Source organism: Loxodonta africana, chromosome 5 (assembly GCF_030014295.1).
Source record: "Loxodonta africana isolate mLoxAfr1 chromosome 5, mLoxAfr1.hap2, whole genome shotgun sequence".
In the NCBI taxonomy this organism is placed as follows: Eukaryota; Metazoa; Chordata; class Mammalia; order Proboscidea; family Elephantidae; genus Loxodonta; species Loxodonta africana.
In genome coordinates this window covers 30,912,716-30,931,576 of record NC_087346.1, presented here as the reverse complement: position 1 = coordinate 30,931,576, position 18,861 = coordinate 30,912,716, and positions in this window count along the sequence as shown.

Below are 18,861 nucleotides of genomic sequence, written 5' to 3'. Positions count from 1 at the left end.
GTTCTTACTTTATTTAGGATTTCTCACTTTAGGATCCAAGTGAATAATTTTCTATTTCACTCAAACTACCATGTTGACCAGCATTTTACTGGCCATAAAAATATTATTTGTGAAATTTCTACTCACCCATCAAGTCCTAGTTTAAATAATATTTCCTTCTTGGAAATTGTCTTAGTCTGGGTTCTCTAGAAGAGCAAAACCAGTGATGTGTATATAAGTACATACAGAGAGAAATTTGCTTCAAGGGAAATGCTCATGCTATTGTGAGAAAATGGCTCACACAATTATGGGGGCTAGCAAGTTCCAAATCCATGGGTAGGGTGATAGAAGACTTCTGCTGGCTCACATGGATGTAAGGGCTGAAGAACACAAAATCTGCAGGTCAGAAGGCAAGCCAAAGACTTCTGTAGGTTTACTCACAAAGAGAAGAGTGCACAGTCGAGAAAGAGAGCGAGCTATACCAGAACATCTAATTATATAATGTAGACCAAACACACCCTCAAGGAACTCCCCTTTCAACTGATTGGCCGTTCACATCAGATCACTAAATGGTGTCTGCCAAAACACTGAGAATCATAGCCTAGCCAAGTTGACACATAACATTAACTATCACAGAAATATTCTCAGATTTCTTGGTCTGAATTTTTTAGCTGTTTTGTGTCTCTATAACATATGGGGATCCCTGGTGGTATAGTGGTTAAGAGCTCTGCTGCTAAACAAAAGGTCATCAGTTCAAATCCACCAGCTGCTCCCTGGAAACCCTGTGAGACAGTTCTACTCTGTCCTATAGGTTGCTATGAGTCAGAATCACTCGACACCATGGATTTAGTTTTTGTTTTTTTATAGAATATGGTTAATATCTCTCTTGCAAAACTTATGCCATTATCTGTATCATAATATATGTATATATTATATATGAAATATGAGTTGTGTGTTTTCACAATAAGAATTATTTTTCCACTAAAGGTGTTTAATGTGCTATTCAGCAAACTGGATTGAGCTTTATAATTGTAAAAGCTAAAAGAAAAGGTAAATGATGTGTAAACTAGTAATATTTGAAGACTTAAAAGTCTAGAAGTTTAGTTAAAAGTCAAGAGGGAGTAGAATTGTATGTGAGAAAAAGGAATAGCACAGCTTGTTGATGGAGAGGACAAACAGTATCTAGAGAAGCTGTCTAGATTAGATACACTTCAGGGAGAAGCAACACAGGTTTGTTTCCTTTTACTTTCTTTTATTCCTCAGTCTTGTTTTCCTGAGCACCTTGAATGATATTTGGGTTTCTTCTGTATGGTAAAATGGTTCCTTTGAAGGTAGGGGCAACAAGACTGACTTTTATTTTAATTCCATTGATGTTTTTTGTTTTGTTTATTTTTTCCCCATTAGATTTCACACTGCCCACACATTGCCTGAGAAAACAGAAGTATTGCAATTTTTCATTCATTTATTCCTTTTGTTCCATTTTATATGCTAGTTGCTTGGGACTGTTTAATTAATAATACAGAAAAAGATGTCTGTCCTCATAAAACTTGCATTCTAGCAGAGGGAGATAGAAGAACATGATAAGTAAGTTAGTTGTGCAGTAAGCTAGAAGCTGATTAAAGCTATGGATAAACATCTTCATTGTTGTGGTTGTGCTTCTCTTGGCCTGATATGACAAAAGAAATAAATTTATCCCACAAGAAAAATTTGTCCCAATGTTGTCACCTTTCTTCTTCAACAGTTGTTTGGAACTGTGTAGAAAGTTCTTTATAAAATTCCCAAAATATACTTAATACAGATCAAGACGTCTTTCTAAAAAATTGTGCATAATACTGCCCTTTCTTCATACCCATTGTTAGCCTGCATATATATAATTGAAAAAAAAATACTTCACTAAAAGATTTTATTGACATACTGTGGATAAAGAAAATTTATTCTCACAAATATATTTGCTATATTTGAAAGTTGATGCATTTTATATATAACAGGATAAGACTTTACACTCTTATGGGAGTTAGTTAAGCAGTTTCTGTAAAGCTGGAGTCATTGTGTCAGATGTTGGCATTCAACGGTCACAGGGCAACAGGCAGTCAAAAAATGAAGATGGGTGTAAGGTGGGGGAAACAACAAACTAACTAGTATCTATGGGCATGAGCTGGAGACCATGAGAACAGACAGAAATTTGTGTCAGTTACTATTGCCTCGACCTCATGGTAGGCAATTGTGCCCTTCATCTTGATGTTAAGCATATATACTTGACTCACCATTCAGGGAAGCTGAAGGAGAATCCAGGAAATGAGAAATTGTATACCTGTTTTTTCAGCTAATTGCCAGTAAGGTGAGCCAACAGATAAACAATACAGATACAGAAAATGGCTACTATTTCACTTTAACCTTCCAGATACTCAACACAATCTCTCATGGCCAGTAGTAATTAGAAAAAAACTAGGAAAGGAATTCTGGGAAATATTTTTAGTTCCTCCAAGTTGACACATTGAAAAACCATCACATATATCATTGTTGCACATACCTATTTTCTTCTAGGCTACGTCTACAAACTGATTTCAGAAAAGTAGATGCTGGAGTGTTGAAAACAAAACAGAGTTTCTGTAAAAAAAAAAAAAAAAAGCTTTATTCAGATTCAAAGATTTGCAAATCAGGAAGTATGAAAATTAAAGTTCAAGATGGCGTTCCGAAGAGGGATCATAAGTACATGTCATTCATACTCAATTTTGCAGAAGTATGTACAGAGTTGGGATGAGCACAGGGATGCATTTGATTAACTGACATTCAACATGCTCTCAAAATGCTCTTCTATCAAGAATTTCTATTGGCTGAGGTACTTAACTTTAGCTGCAGTTTCCTGCATTCTGGAGCTGGTTCCTTCTGTTTCCTGCAACATTCTGGGCGGGCCACCTTAGAATGTTCAGAACAAGTTATGTTGGCCAAGAGTGTGCTCAAAGACCACATACTCGAAAAAACAGAATTAGGGGCCTAGGACAAAATGGAGACTGATTCAGATCTGTGCCTATCATTTTAGTTATGTCAAGAGCCTCAGTTTTTAAGTGCTTTTTCTTAAAAAAAAAAAAAAATTATTTGGTTTCCTCATAGTTCTCATATAACGGAACGTTTCAGTTTTAAAGCACAGCTTGGAATATTGTAGATGCAACATTTCTTGTGCTAATCCATTCAAAATTCCCTATGAGAAAATTTAAGTTATGATACTATTATAGAAACACAATATTGCAATTTTGTAAAATAATGATTATGGTTTATAAATAACCTCATGCAAGCTCCACTAAGGTAAATGGACTCCAACTTTTCCATTCCCTTTGTCATTTGCTAAAATGTATATTCCAGAGAGTGAGAAGCCTCTGAGACCCTTCCTGTAGATCTTGTTTCCTGATTTTCTAGAATTGCTATCCAAGGTGTCTGTAAAAGAAAGAATTGAGTCATTTATTTAATAACTCAGGCACAAAACATGTATTTTCCTTTTTCTAACAGCACCACCATTTCCTTTGGAACTACATGCTTTCTCCATTGGATAAAATAAAGTAAGACTGCTCAGGAGATAATCTGTTTTTTCCTAACCAGGAGAAGGCTTATAACTCAAGGTAAGTTAATCACACTGGTGCAATATTCAAATATAATTATTTGTCATAAAGACAGAGAGTGCCATAATGTTAATAATAAAACTTAATAATATTGTTTAATATACAAAGAAAGGTTTATGACCACCAGACCTGAAAACTCCAAGGGCATATGTAATAAGGGCTGCTCTGTAGATAGTTTATTTGTGCCCTGCCAATCCTAGAATTGTAACTGACAGCAAAAGGTCAGTTCTGTAACAAAACTACAGTTGACACAATAAATGAGCTGGAAAGAATAAATCCAAAGTGACATAGCAAATTGCCTTAAACGTAGACAATAATAGTCCAATCTGGTCAAGAGGCTGAAAATACGTGCTACTTAGCATTTAAATCTCTTTCACAAATATATGTTCTTCCCAGATGCTGTTTTGTTTTGTTTCTAATAATAGAAGTTGACAGTTATGTCCAAAAAAAAAAAAAAAAAAAACCAAACGCACTGCCGTTGAGTCAATTCCGACTCTGTAGCTACCCTATAGGACAGAGTGGAACTGCCCGGTAGAGTTTCCAAGGAGTGCCTGGTGCATTCAAACTACCAACCTCTTGGTTAGAAGCCGTAGCACTTAACCACTACTCCACCAGGGTTTCCGACAGTTACGTGTAGTTAGAGAAATTCACAAGAGTAGACAGGAGAAGTACATTCATAAACTATTTCTTTTAAATGGACTATATTTTGGAGAAAATAAAATTGACTGCAATAGTTTTCTAGTAATCTATGAAATCAAAACTATTTTCATAATACCAAAAACCAAAATCAAACCCATTGTTGATTCCAACTCATAGCAACTCTATAGGACAGAGCAGAACTGCCCCATAGTTTTTCCAAGGAGTGGGTGATGAATTCAAACTGCTGACCTTTTGGTTAGTGGCCAAATACTATGAAGTATTTGTTTTTTGACGGTGTTGACATTTACACTAATGTTACAAATACAATGGTGAATATAGTGGCTGGTGGCTTAACATGAGTCAAGACTGTAGCTACAAATCTTTTGAGTACTCAGTCATTGTGTTTTTCACTAGCAAGTTCTCATAAAACAAAACAAGTCAGCTTTATGAAATTATGTTGTTGTTGCTGTATTGTTAGGTGCCATTGAGTTGGATCCAACTAATAGTGACCTTATGAACAACAGAACGAAACACTGCCCGGTCCTGTGCCATCCTTACAATCGTTCTTATGCTTGAGCTCATTGTTGCAGTCACCATGTCAATCTACCTCCTTGAGGGTCTTCCTTGTTTCCTCTGACCCTGTACTTTGCCAAGTGTGATGTCCTTCTACAGGAAATGATCCCTCCTGACAACATGTCCAAAGTACATAAGATGCAGTCTCTCCATTCTTGCTTTAAAGGAGCAATCTGATTGTACTTCCTCCAGACAGATTTGTTCATTCTTTTCCCAGTCTGTGGTATATTATATATTCTTCACCAACACGCCAATTTAAAGCCATCATTTTTTCTTCGGTCTTCCTTATTCATTGTCCAGCTTTTACATGCATATGATGAAAATGAAAACAGCACGGCTTGGGTCAGGTGCACCTTAGTCTTCAGGGTGACATCTTTGCTTTTCAACACTTTAAAGAGGTCCTTTGTAGCAGATTTACCCAATACAATGCGTCTTTTGATTTCTTGACTTCTGCTTCCATGGATGTTGACTGTGGATCCAAGTAAAATGAAATCCTTGACAACTTCAATCTTCTCTCCGTTTATCATGATGTTGCTCATTGGTCCAGTTGTCAGGTTTTTTGTTTTCTTCGTGTTGAGGTGCAATCCATACGGAAGGCTGTAGTCTCTGATCTTTATTAGTAAGTGCTTTGAGTCCTTTTCATTTTCAGCAACCGAGGTTGTATCACCTGCGTAACACAGGTTGTTAATGAGTCTTCCTCCAATCCTTATGCCCCATTCTTCTTTATATAGTCAAGCTTCTCAGATTATTTGCTCAGCATACAGATTGAATAGGTATGGTGAAATGATACAACCCTCATGCACACCTTTCCTGACTTTCAACCACTCAATATCCCCTTGTCCTGTCTGAACAACTGCCTCTTGATCTATGTAAACATTCCTCATGAGCACAATTAAGGGTTCTGGAATTCCCATTCTTTGAAATGTTATTCATGATTTGTTATGATCCACACAGTCGAATGTCTTTGCGTAGTCAATAAAACACAAATAATCATCTTTCTGACATTCTCTGCTTTCAGCCAGGATCCATCTGATATCAGCAATGGTATCCCTGGTTCCACATTCTCTTCTGAAACCATCCTGAATTTCTGGCAGTTCCCTGTCGATAAACTGCTGCAGCAGTTTTTGAATGATCTTCAGCAAAATTTTGCTTGCATGTGATATTAATGATATTTTCTATAATTTCCACATTCAGTTGGATCACCTTTCTTGGGAATAGGCATAAATATGGATCTCATCCAGTCAGTTGGCCACGAAGCTGTCTTCCATATTTCTTGGCATAGATGAGTGAGTACCTCCAGCAAGGCATCCGTTTGTTCAAACATCTCAATTGATATTCTGTCCATTTCTGGAGCTTGTTTTCTTTTTCAATGTCTTCAGAGCAGCTTGGACTTCTTCATTCAGTTCCACCGGTTCCTGATCATATGCTACCTCTTGAAATGTTTAAACATCAACTAATTCTTTTTGGTATAATGACTCTGTGTATTCCTTCCATCTTCTTCTTTTTTTTTTTAATAACTTTTATTAAGCTTCAAGTGAACGTTTACAAATCCAATCAGTCTGTCACATATAAGTTTACATACATCTCACTCCCTACTCCCACTTGCTCTCCCCCTCTTGAGTCAGCCCTTTCAGTCTCTCCTTTCTTGACAATTTTGCCAGCTTCCCTCTCTCTCTATCCTCCCATCCCCCCTCCAGACAAGAGTTGCCAACACAATCTCAAGTGTCCACCTGATATAATTAGCTCACTCTTCATCAGCGTCTCTCTCCCACCCGCTGACCAGTCCCTTTCATTTCTGATGAGTTGTCTTCGGGGATGGTTCCTGTCCTGTGTCAACTGAAGGTCTGGGGAGCATGGCCGCCGGGGTTCCTCCAGTCTCAGTCAGACCATCAAGTTTGGTCCTTTTATGAGAATTTGGGGTCTGTATCCCACTGATCTCCTGTTCCCTCAGGGGTCCTCTGCTGTGCTCCCTGTCAGGGCAGTCATCGATTGTGGCCGGGCACCAACTAGTTCTTCTGGTCTCAGGATGATGTAGGTCTCTGGTTCATGTGGCCCTTTCTGTCTCTTGGGCTCTTAGTTGTCATGTGGCCTTGGTGTTCTTCATTTTCCTTTGCTCCAGGTGGGTTGAGACCAATTGATGCATCTTAGATGGCCGCTTGTTAGCATTTAAGACCCCAGACGCCACATTTCAAAGTGGGATGCAGAATGATTTCATAATAGAATTATTTTGCCAATTGACTTAGAAGTCCCCGCAAACCATGTTCCCCAGACCCCCGCACTTGCTCCGCTGACCTTTGAAGCATTCATTTTATCCCGGAAACTTCTTTGCTTTTGGTCCAGTCCAATTGAGCTGACCTTCCATGTATTGAGTGTTGTCTTTCCCTTCACCTAAAGCAGTTCTTATCTACTGATTAATCAATAAAAAATCCTCTCCCACCCTCCCTCCCTCCCTCCCCCCCTCATAACCACAAAAGTATGTGTTCTTCTCAGGTTTACTATTTTTCAAGATCTTATAATAGTGGTCTTATACAATATTTGTCCTTTTGCCTCTGACTAATTTCGCTCAGCATAATGCCTTCCAGGTTCCTCCATGTTATGAAATGTTTCAGAGATTCGTCACTGTTCTTTATCGATGCGTAGTATTCCATTGTGTGAATATACCACAATTTATTTACCCATTCATCCGTTGATGGACACCTTGGTTGCTTCCAACTTTTTGCTATTGTAAACAGAGCTGCAATAAACATGGGTGTGCATGTATCTGTTTGTATGAAGGCTCTTGTATCTCTAGGGTATATTCCTAGGAGTGGGATTTCTGGGTTGTATGGTAGTTCTATTTCTAACTGTTTAAGATAATGCCAGATAGATTTCCAAAGTGGTTGCACCATTTTACATTCCCACCAGCAGTGTATGAGAGTTCCAATCTCTCCGCAGCCTCTCCAACATTTATTCTTTTGTGTTTTTTGGATTAATGCCAGCCTTGCTGGTGTGAGATGGAATCTCATCCTTGTTTTAATTTGCATTTCTCTAATGGCTAATGATCGAGAGCATTTTCTCATGTATCTGTTGGCTGCCTGAATATCTTCTTTAGTGAAATGTGTGTTCATATCCTTTGCCCACTTCTTGATTGGGTTGTTTGTCTTTTTGTGGTTGAGTTTTGACAGAATCTTGTAGATTTTAGAGATCAGGCCCTGGTCGGAGATGTCATAGCTGAAAATTCTTTCCCAGTCTGTAGGTGGTCTTTTTACTCTTTTGGAGAAGTCTTTAGATGAGCATAGGTGTTTGATTTTTAGGAGCTCCCAGTTATCGGGTTTCTCTTCATCATTTTTGGTAATGTTTTGTATTCTGTTTATACCTTGTATTAGGGCTCCTAGGGTTGTCCCAATTTTTTCTTCCATGATCTTTATCGTTTTAGTCTTTATGTTTAGGTCTTTGATCCACTTGGAGTTAGTTTTTGTGCATGGTGTGAGGTATGGGTCCTGTTTCATTTTTTTGCAAATGGATATCCAGTTATGCCAGCACCATTTGTTAAAAAGGCTATCTTTTCCCCAGTTAATTGACACTGGTCCTTTGTCAAATATCAGCTGCTCATACGTGGATGGATCTATGTCTGGGTTCTCAATTCTGTTCCATTGGTCTATGTGTCTGTTGTTGTACCAATACCAGGCTGTTTTGACTACTGTGGCTGTATAATAGGTTCTGAAGTCAGGTAAGGTGAGGCCTCCCACTTTCTTCTTCTTTTTCAGTAGTGCTTTGCTTATCCGGGGCTTCTTTCCCTTCCATATGAAATTGGTGATTTGTTTCTCTATCCCCTTAAAATATGACATTGGAATTTGGATCGGAAGTGCGTTAAATGTATAGATGGCTTTTGATAGAATAGACATTTTTACTATGTTAAGTCTTCCTATCCATGAGCAGGGTATGTTTTTCCACTTAAGTATGTCCTTTTGAATTTCTTGTAGTAGAGCTTTGTAGTTTTCTTTGTATAGGTCTTTTACATCCTTGGTAAGATTTATTCCTAAGTATCTTATCTTCTTGGGGGCTACTGTGAATGGTATTGATTTGGTTATTTCCTCTTCGATGTTCTTTTTGTTGATGTAGAGGAATCCAAGTGATTTTTGTATGTTTATTTTATAACCTGAGACTCTGCCAAACTCTTCTATTAGTTTCAGTAGTTTTCTGGAGGATTCCTTAGGGTTTTCTGTGTATATAATCATGTCATCTGCAAATAGTGATAACTTTACTTCTTCCTTGCCAATCCGGATACTTTTTATTTCTTTGTCTAGCCTAACTGCCCTGACCAAGACTTCTAACACGATGTTGAATAAGAGCGGTGATAAAGGGCGTCCTTGTCTGGTTCCCGTTCTCAAGGGAAATGCTTTCAGGCTCTCTCCATTTAGAGTGATATTGGCTGTTGGCTTTGCATAGATGCCCTTTATTATGTTGAGGAAGTTTCCTTCAATTCCTATTTTGGTAAGAGTTTTTATCATGAATGGGTGTTAGACTTTGTCAAATGCCTTTTCTGCATCAATTGATAAGATCATGTGGTTTTTGTCTTTTGTTTTATTTATGTGATGGATTACATTAATGGTTTTTCTGATATTAAACCAGCCTTGCATACCTGGTATAAATCTCACTTGATCAGGGTGAATTATTTTTTTGATGTGTTATTGGATTCTATTGGCTAGAATTTTGTTGAGGATTTTTGCATCAATGTTCATGAGGGATATAGGTCTATAATTTTCTTTTTTTGTAAACCTGGTTTTGGTATCGGAGATGGTGGCTTCATAGAATGAGTTGGGTAGTATTCCGTCATTTTCTATGCTTTGGAATACCTTTAGTAGTAGTGGTGTTAACTCTTCTCTGAAAGTTTGGTAGAACTCTGCAGTGAAGCCGTCCGGGCCAGGGCTTTTTTTTGTTGGGAGTTTTTTGATTACCGTTTCAATCTCTTTTTTTGTTATGGGTCTATTTAGTTGTTCTACTTCTGAATGTGTTAGTTTAGGTAGGTAGTGTTTTTCCAGGAATTCATCCAATTCTTCTAGGTTTGCAAATTTGTTAGAGTACAATTTTTCATAATAATCTGAAATGATTCTTTTAATTTCATTTGGTTCTGTTGTGATGTGGTCCTTCTCATTTCTTATTCGGGTTATTTGTTTCCTTTCCTGTATTTCTTTAGTCAGTCTAGCCAATGGTTTATCCATTTTGTTAATTTTTTCAAAGAACCAGCTTTTGGCTTTGTTAATTCTTTCAACTGTTTTTCTGTTCTCTAATTCATTTAGTTCAGCTCTAATTTTTATTATTTGTTTTCTTCTGGTGCCTGATGGATTCTTTTGTTGCTCACTTTCTATTTGTTGAAGTTGTAGAGACAGTTCTCTGCTTTTGGCTCTTTCTTCCTTTTGTATGCGTGCATTTATCGATATAAATTGGCCTCTGAGCACTGCTTTTGCTGTGTCCCAGAGGTTTTGATAGGAAGTATTTTCATTCTCGTTGCATTCTATGAATTTCCTTATTCCCTCCTTGATGTCTTCTATAACCCAGTCTTTTTTCAGGAGGATGTTGTTCATTTTCCAAGTATTTGATTTCTTTTCCCTAGTTTTTCTGTTATTGATCTCTAGTTTTATTGCCTTGTGGTCTGAGAAGATGCTTTGTAATATTTCAATGTTTTGGACTCTGCAAAGGTTTGTTTTATGACCTAATATGTGGTCTATTCTAGTGAATGTTCCATGTGCGCTAGAAAAAAAAGTATATTTTGCAGCAGTTGGGTGGAGAGTTCTGTATAAGTCAATGAGGTCAAGTTGGTTGATTGTTGTAATTAGATCTTCCGTGTCTCTGTTGAGCTTCTTACTGGATGTCCTGTCCTTCTCCGAAAGTGGTATGTTGAAGTCTCCTACTATAATTGTGGAGGTATCTATCTCGCTTTTCAATTCTGTTAAAATTTGATTTATGTATCTTGCAGCCCTGTCATTGGGTGCATAAATATTTAATGTGGTTATGTCTTCCTGATCAATTGTCCCTTTTATCATTATATAGTGTCCTTCTTTATCCTTTGTGGTGGATTTAAGTCTAAAGTCTATTTTGTCAGAAATTAATATTGCTACTCCTCTTCTTTTTTGCCTATTGTTTGCTTGATATACTTTTTTCCATCCTTTGAGTTTTAGTTTGTTTGTGTCTCTAAGTCTAAGGTGTGTCTCTTGTAGGCAGCATATAGATGGATCGTGTTTCTTTATCCAGTCTGTGACTCTCTGTCTCTTTATTGGTGCATTTAGTCCATTTACATTCAGGGTAATTATAGATAAATAAATTTTTAGTGCTGTCATTTTCATGCCTTTTTATGTGTGTTGTTGACAATTTCATTTTTCCACATACTTTTTTGTGCTGAGGCGTTTTTCTTAGTAAATTGTGAGATCCTCATTTTCATAGTGCTTGACTTTATGTTAGTTGAGTGGTTACGTTTTTCCTGGTTTTTATCTTGAGTTATAGAGTTGTTATACCTTTTTGTGGTTACCTTAATATTTACCCCTATTTTTCTAAGTAAAAACCTAACTTGTATTGTTCTATATCGCCTTGTATCACTCTCCATATGGCAGTTCAATGCCTCCTGTATTTATGCCCTCTTTTTGATTATTGTGATCTTTTACCTATTGACGTCCACGATTCCCTGTTATGTGTATTTTTTTTTTTTTTATTAATCGTAATTTGTTTGTTTTTGTGATTTCCCTATTTGAGTTGATATCAGGACGTTCTGTTTTGTGACCTTGTGTTGTGCTGATATCTGATATTATTGGTTCTCTGACCAAACATTATCCTTTAGTATTTCTTGCAGCTTTGATTTGGTTTTTGCAAATTCTCTAAACTTGTGTTTGTCTGTAAATATCTTAATTTTGCCTTCATATTTCAGAGAGAGTTTTGCTGGATATATGATCCTTGGCTGGCAGTTTTTCTCCTTCAGTTTTCTGTATATATCATCCCATTCCCTTCTTGCCTGCATGGTTTCTGCTGAGTAGTCAGAACATATTCTTACTGATTCTCCCTTGAAGGAAACCTTTCTTTTCTCCCTGGCTGCTTTTAAAATTTTCTCTTATCTTTGGTTTTGCTGAGTTTGATGATAATATGTCTTGGTGTTTTTTTTTTGGATCAATCTTAAATGGGGTTCGATGAGCATCTTGGATAGATATCCTTTCATCTTTCATGATGTCAGGGAAGTTTTGTGTCAGGAGTTCTTCAACTATTTTCTCTGTGTTTTCTGTCCCCCCTCCCTGTTCTGGGACTCCAATCACCCGCAGGTTATCCTTCTTGATAGAGTCCCAAATAATTCTTAGGGTTTCTTCATTTTTTTAAATTCTTTTATCTGATTTTTTTTCAGCTATGTTGGTGTCGATTCCCTGGTCCTCCAGATGTCCCAGTCTGCATTCTAATTGCTCGAGTCTGCTCCTCTGACTTCCTAGTGCGTTGTCTAATTCTGTAATTTTATTGTTAATCTTTTGGATTTCTACACGTTGTCTCTCTATGGATTCTTGCAACTTATTAATTTTTCCAGTATTTTCTTGAATAATCTTTTTGAGTTCTTCAACAGTTTTATCAGTGTGTTCCTTGGCTTTTTCTGCAGTTATCCTAATTTCTTTTGTGATATCATTAAGCATTCTGTAAATTAGTTTTTTATATTCTGTATCTGATAATTCCAAGATTGTATCTTCATTTGGGAAAGATTTTGATTCTTTTGTTTGGGGGGTTGGAGAAGCTGTCATGGTCTGCTTCTTTAAGTGGTTTGATATGGATTGTTGTCTCCGAGCCATCACTGGGAAACTAGTTTTTCCAGAAATCCGCTAAAAAAAACTGCAGTCAGATCCCTATCAGAGTTCTCCCTCTGGCTCAGGCTATTCAGATGTTAATGGAGCCGCCTGGGGAGGGTGGGGTAGGGAACAGAGAGATAGGAGAGTATCACCTCAGAATATAGCCAGAGTTTCTTGTCTTGCTTGGAATGACTATTATATCTGAGACCCCCGCGGGGCGCGTCGCCTATGTGTGCTGGCTGTGTGGAGATTGCCCCCGGGGGGTCTGGCCCGCTGGAGTCAAGGTCAGATCCTCCGCTTCCAGCCCCACGCCCCACGTCAAGGCTCCTCTACTGGGACGGTGCACTCTCGACTCCAAAATCAGTCGCTGCCTCCCGGGGACTTCTCGTCCCTCCAGCCGCGTGGCCGTGCCGCCTCCGAGAACCAGTTGGGCCTCCTCCCGGGGTTAGTTCAGATGGGTGGAGCAGGTCCCCGTGCTTGTGCCGTGACCGAGTGTCCCAGCTGGGACGCTGTTCTCCCCGCTCCAATACCAGTCGCTGCCTCCCAGGGACTTCTCCTACCGGCTGCGTCCTACGCCGCCCGCGCGACCCGGGTGGTCCCCTTCCCGGGGTTAGTTCAGGGGGGTGGAGCAACTCTCCGTGTTTATGCCGTACCTGCGTCCAGTCCAAATCCCTGCGGGATGGTTCCCCGGCTCGGACGCTGCTCTTTCTTCTCCAAGACCAGTCACTGCCTCCCGGGGACTTCTCCTACCGGCTGCGTCCCACGCCGCCCGCGGAACCGGCTGGTCCCCCTCCCGGGGTTAGTTCAGGGGGGTGGAGCCGCTCTCTGTGCTTGTGCCGTACCTGACTGGTACGCTGGCTCCAGGCTCTGGAAACAATCGCTGCTTCCCAGTATTAGTTCGTTCTCCGTCTCTAAATCTGTGTTTGATGTTCAGGGTTGGTAGATTGTTATGTATGTGATCGATTCACTTGTTTTTCCGTGTCTTTGTTGTAAGAGGAATCCTAGGTAGCGTCTGCCTAGTCCGCCATCTTGGCTCCGCCCCCCATCTTCTTTTGATGCTTCCTGTGTCATTTAATATTTTCCCCATAGAATCCTTCACTATTGCAACTCAAGGCTTGAATTTTTTTTCAGTTCCTTCAGCTTGAGAAAGGCCAAACGTGTTCTTCCCTTTTAGTTTTTTATCTCCAGCTCTTTGCACATGTCATTATAATACTTTACTTTGTCTTCTCAAAGCTGCCCTTTGAAATCTTCTGTTCAGTTTTTTTACTTCTTCATTTCTTCCTTTTGCTTTAGCTGCTCCGCATTCTTAAGCAAGTTTCAGAGCCTCTTCTGACATCCATCTTGGTCTTTTCTTTCTTTCCTGTCTTTTCAACGATCTCTTGCTTTCTTCCAGTACGATGTCCCTTATGTTGTTCCACAACTCGTCTGGTCTTGGGTCACTAGTGTTCAGGGCGTCAAATCTATTCTTGAGATGGTCTCTAAATTCAGGTGGGATACACTCAAGGTCATACCTTGGCTCTTGTGTACTTTCTCTGATTTTTTTCAGTTTCAACTTGAACTTGCATATGAGCAATTGATGGTCTGCTCCACAGTTGGCCCCTAGCCTTATTCTGACTGATGATATTGAGCTTTTCCTTCATCTCTTTCCACAGATGTAGTCCATTTGATTCCTGTGTATTCCATCTGGTGAGGCCCATGTGTATAATCGCTGTTTGTGTTGGTGAAAGAAGATACTTGCAATGAAGAAGTCATTGGTCTTGCAAAATTCTGTCATTCGATCTCTGGCATTGTTTCTATCACCAAGGCTATGTTTTCAAACAACCCGATCCTTCTTCTTTGTTTCCAATTTTTGCATTCCAGTCCCCAGTAATTATCAATGCATCCCGATTGCATGTTTGATCAGTTTCAGACTACAAGAGCTGAAAATAGTCTTCCATTTCTTCATCTTTGGCCTTAGTGGTTGGTGTGTAAACTTCAATAATAGTTGTATTAACTGGTCTTCCTTGTAAGTGTATGGATATTATCGTATCAGTGACAGCATTGTACTTAAGGATAGATCTTGAAATGTTCTTTTTAACAATGAATGCAACACCATTCCTCTTCATGTTGTCATTCCCAGCGTAGCAAGCTATGTGATTGTCCTATTCAAAAATTGCCAATACCACTCCATTTTAGCTCACTAATGCCTCTTTGTTTATGGTTTCCATTTCATTTTTGATGATTTCCAATTTTCCTAGATTCATACTTCTTACATTCCAGGCTGTGTTTTTTAATGGATGTTTGCAGCTGTTTCTACTCATTTTGAGTCATGTCACATCAGCAAATGAAGGTCCTGAAAGCTTGACTCCACCCATATCATTAAAACCAACTCTACTTTGAGGAGGCAGCACTTCCTCAGTAGTCTTCTGAGTGCCTTCTAACCTGGGGGGCTCATCTTCCAGCACTATATCAGACAATGTTCTCTGCTATTCATAAGGTTTTCACTGGCTAATTCTTTTCACAAGTCGACTGCCAGGTCCTTCTTCCTAGTCTGTCTTAGTCAGGAATTCAGCTGAAACCTGTCCTCCATGGGTGACCCTGCTGGTATCTGAATACTGGTGACATAGCTTCCAGCATCACAGCAACATGCAAGCCCCCACAGTATGACAAACTGACAGACACATGGGGGTATGAAATTACAGCTATGATGAAGATATAAAAATTAGTATTATTAAACACTGACTCATTTAGACATGTAATTTTTAATATCATATGTGAAAAACTATAAAGTATAAATAAGATACTTTAGCTGCAGATCAAAATACAGTTGTTGCCTTAAGTAAAAGTGCCTGTGTGATTGCCTGATTTGTGAACTAAACTGCTCACTTTTTCAAATGATCAATTTTTACTTCAAATAATGACTGAAAGACAAACTATGGTAATCTTTGGTTGAGTATTTGGCAGATGTCTTCTGAGAATTGAGCTAAGTGAGCCTGACCTGTCAAAGAAAACCACTTAAAATTTGAGCTTTAGAACAGTGTAATTTTGGAAAATTCTTATCCACCACTGAATAAAAACATTCATTAGGACCTTAAAATTGTGATTGCCAGCCACATAAGAAAATTATTTTTAAATAATTTGTTGCAAATTCTGACAGAAAAAAAGAAATAGAAAATAGAACAATATAATTAAGAGTTAATTAAGCAGAACTAGTGATGAGCATGTCAACCAGAACTTTCCAACACTTTGGTTAGCAGTCATAGCTCTTAACCACTACATCACCAGCATTTTCACTGAAAACCCTCTGGAATGCAGTTATACTCTCACACAGATGGGGTTGCCATGAGTCAAAATTGACTCGACAGCAAAGGGTTTGGTTTTTAGTTTTATGAACAAGTTAACTGAAAAAATGGAATAGGCCCTGGAAATCTGTCATTTAATTAAAGGGAAATCCTTTTGACCAAAACCAAAAAAACCAAACCCAGTGCCATCAAGTCGATTCCAACTCATAGCGACCGTATAGGACAGAGTAGAACTGCCCCATACAGTTTCCAAGGAGCACCTGGTGGATTCATACTGATGATCCTTTGGTTAGCAGCTGTAGCACTTAACCACTATGCCACCAGGGTTTCTGAAGCAGGGCCAAAATTGTAATTGAGTCACATGTCCTTTCTTACTTTCCTGATAGGTGCAAATGCTCTTGTTTTTACTAAGTCTGAAGATAATTTTGGCTTGGAAAATACCAGTTATGCTTTATAGGTGAAAAGATCAGGGGTTGGTCTAAACTGGTTATGGTTGTTTGTAGTTGGCAATCTTAATTAATTTTATCTTATTTTTTGTTAAGGAAGCTAGGCTCTGATAGTATACCCAGGCAATTACATTAACAATTGCCTTGAAGAAGGGATATTCTACCTCTTCTCTGGCCACCTTTATTCTAAAATTCTGTTTACTTAGCAGAACCTGTGTATTCCCTATCAATTCTCCCTTCTTCCCAAAGGCCATTTGTTTCATGCCACAGTTTCAAAGATAACGAAAAAAGGCAAAGAACTTTACTGATCACAACATAATATGCAGCATGGATTTAAGGTTACATCAGTTCCCTTGTCTCCCAAAGCTCCAGAAGGTTGATACAGAACTGGACACAATTGAATGTTGTGCACACAGTGGATTTGTGACACAGCTGTGGAATACTGAGTTTAGAAAACCCAATATTTTAAAATGGTCTGCTTGTAAACCTCTCTAACATTTGTCCCTGAGCGACTCATTATCATCTTTTTCCCCCTGGACAGCAAACATGTCTGGCTCCAGCCTAAGTATAAGATAATTTGTCCCTTTCCCACAGGTGTTTATCATACAACCATCTTTGAAAAGATAGTCTGCAGGAAAAGGTGTCACAAGACTTACAGAAACATGGCTGATTAAAACATGTCTCCTAACACACTCAAGGATCCCTAGTGGGACAATAGTTAAGAGCTTGGCTGCTAACCTTAAGGTCCATTGTTCGAACCCACCAGCCACTAGACAGAAGGAGGATATGGCAATCTACTTCAGTAAAGATTATAGCCTTGGAAACTCATCAAACAGTTAGTATATACATTGTCCTATGACATTGGTTAACAACCCCACAACATGTCAACACCCTCCCTTCTCAGTCCTGGATTCCCTATTACCAGATTTCCTGTTCCCCCCACCTTCCAGTTCTTGCCCTAAGGCTGGTGTGCCCCTTTAGTCTTGTTTTGTTTCATGGGCCAAGTCAGTCTTTGGCTGAAGGGTGAACCTCAGGAGTGACTTCATTTCTGAGCTGAAAAGGTGTCTGGAGGCCATACATTCAGGGTTTTGCTAGTCTCTGTCAGGCCAGCAAGTCTGGCCTTTCTTCTTGAGTTAAAATTTTGTTTCGCATTTTTCTCCAGCTCTGTCTGGCACCCTCTATTGTGATCTCTGTCAGAGCAATCGGTGGTGGTAGCTGGGCAATATCTAGTTTTACTGGACTCAGTCTGGTGGAGGCCATGGTAGATGTGGTCCATTAGTTCTTTGGACTAGTTTTTCCCTTGTATTTTAGTTTTCTTCATTCTTCCTTGCTCCTGAATGGGTGAAACCAGTGGAGTATCCTAGATGGCTGCTCACTGGCTTTTAAGACTCCAGACACTCCTCGCCAAAGTAAAATGTAGAACATATTCTTTATAAACTATGCTATGCCAATTGAGCTAGATGTTCCCCAAGACCATGGTCCCTATAGCCCTCAGCCCAGCAATTCGGTCCCTCAGGGTATTTGGATGTGTCTATTTATTTTTTTTTTTTAAAAATTTATTTTTTTTTTTTATGGAGCTACCATGACCTTGCTTTATACAGGTTTGCTAGGGGCCCACATTTTTGAGGACACAATTCATGAGCACAAAAAATATATACTTATTAACCAACACATGAACAACAGCAAATTCACACTAAGTGTAGCGTTCAGCACTAGGCAGAGTCTAAACACCACCTGTGGTGATAACAACTTTCAGGCCATAAAGAAACAGGCCTCCACATAGGGCAAGAGCCCTATGACCTCAGAACAAACTGCAACTGTATCAGAGTGCCATGAAGATTTGCATATTGAATTCCTGCCAAAGTTAAACATAAATATTGATTCAAAGTGTGGACAAGATTTGAGTGATGGATATGTGTAGATAAGAGGAAAGACAAATTAATTAACTTGTCAAATTCTTATTCTCAGACAGCAAGGATGCAATAGATACTTGCGTAATTAGGTATTGATTCCCAGTAGTTCCAAACATCTGTTTTCTTACTTATGTTGATGTTACCATTTGTGATTATAGAGGAACTGATGAATTAGAATAGCTTTTACAACAGTGGCAAATGGAAGCTGATGATCAATTGTATTATTAAACAATTCATCTTACTCTTAAGTTATAGACTTAACATGCATGAAGTGTAATACCGTTCTTTACATTTTCAACTGGATGACTTTGAAGCTTTAGAATTGGAAGTAGTTTTACCTTTATAAAATCCTTAATGACTTTTGAGAGTAAATAAAAATAATTATATTTAAAATTTATTTGTTATATCATGCCTTTTAATTTTAACAGATAATTTTCATAATTAAAAAAGTAAAATGCCCTTTGAGAGTATGAATAAAAACAATTTTATTATGTGAATTCTTACCTTTATTTAATTTACATTCTTATAAAAATATATTCAAAGTTGACATTATTAATACATATTTGAAGTTTTTATGTCATTGAGAATAAATAATTACAACTAGAATAATGCTTATGATAGAAGTA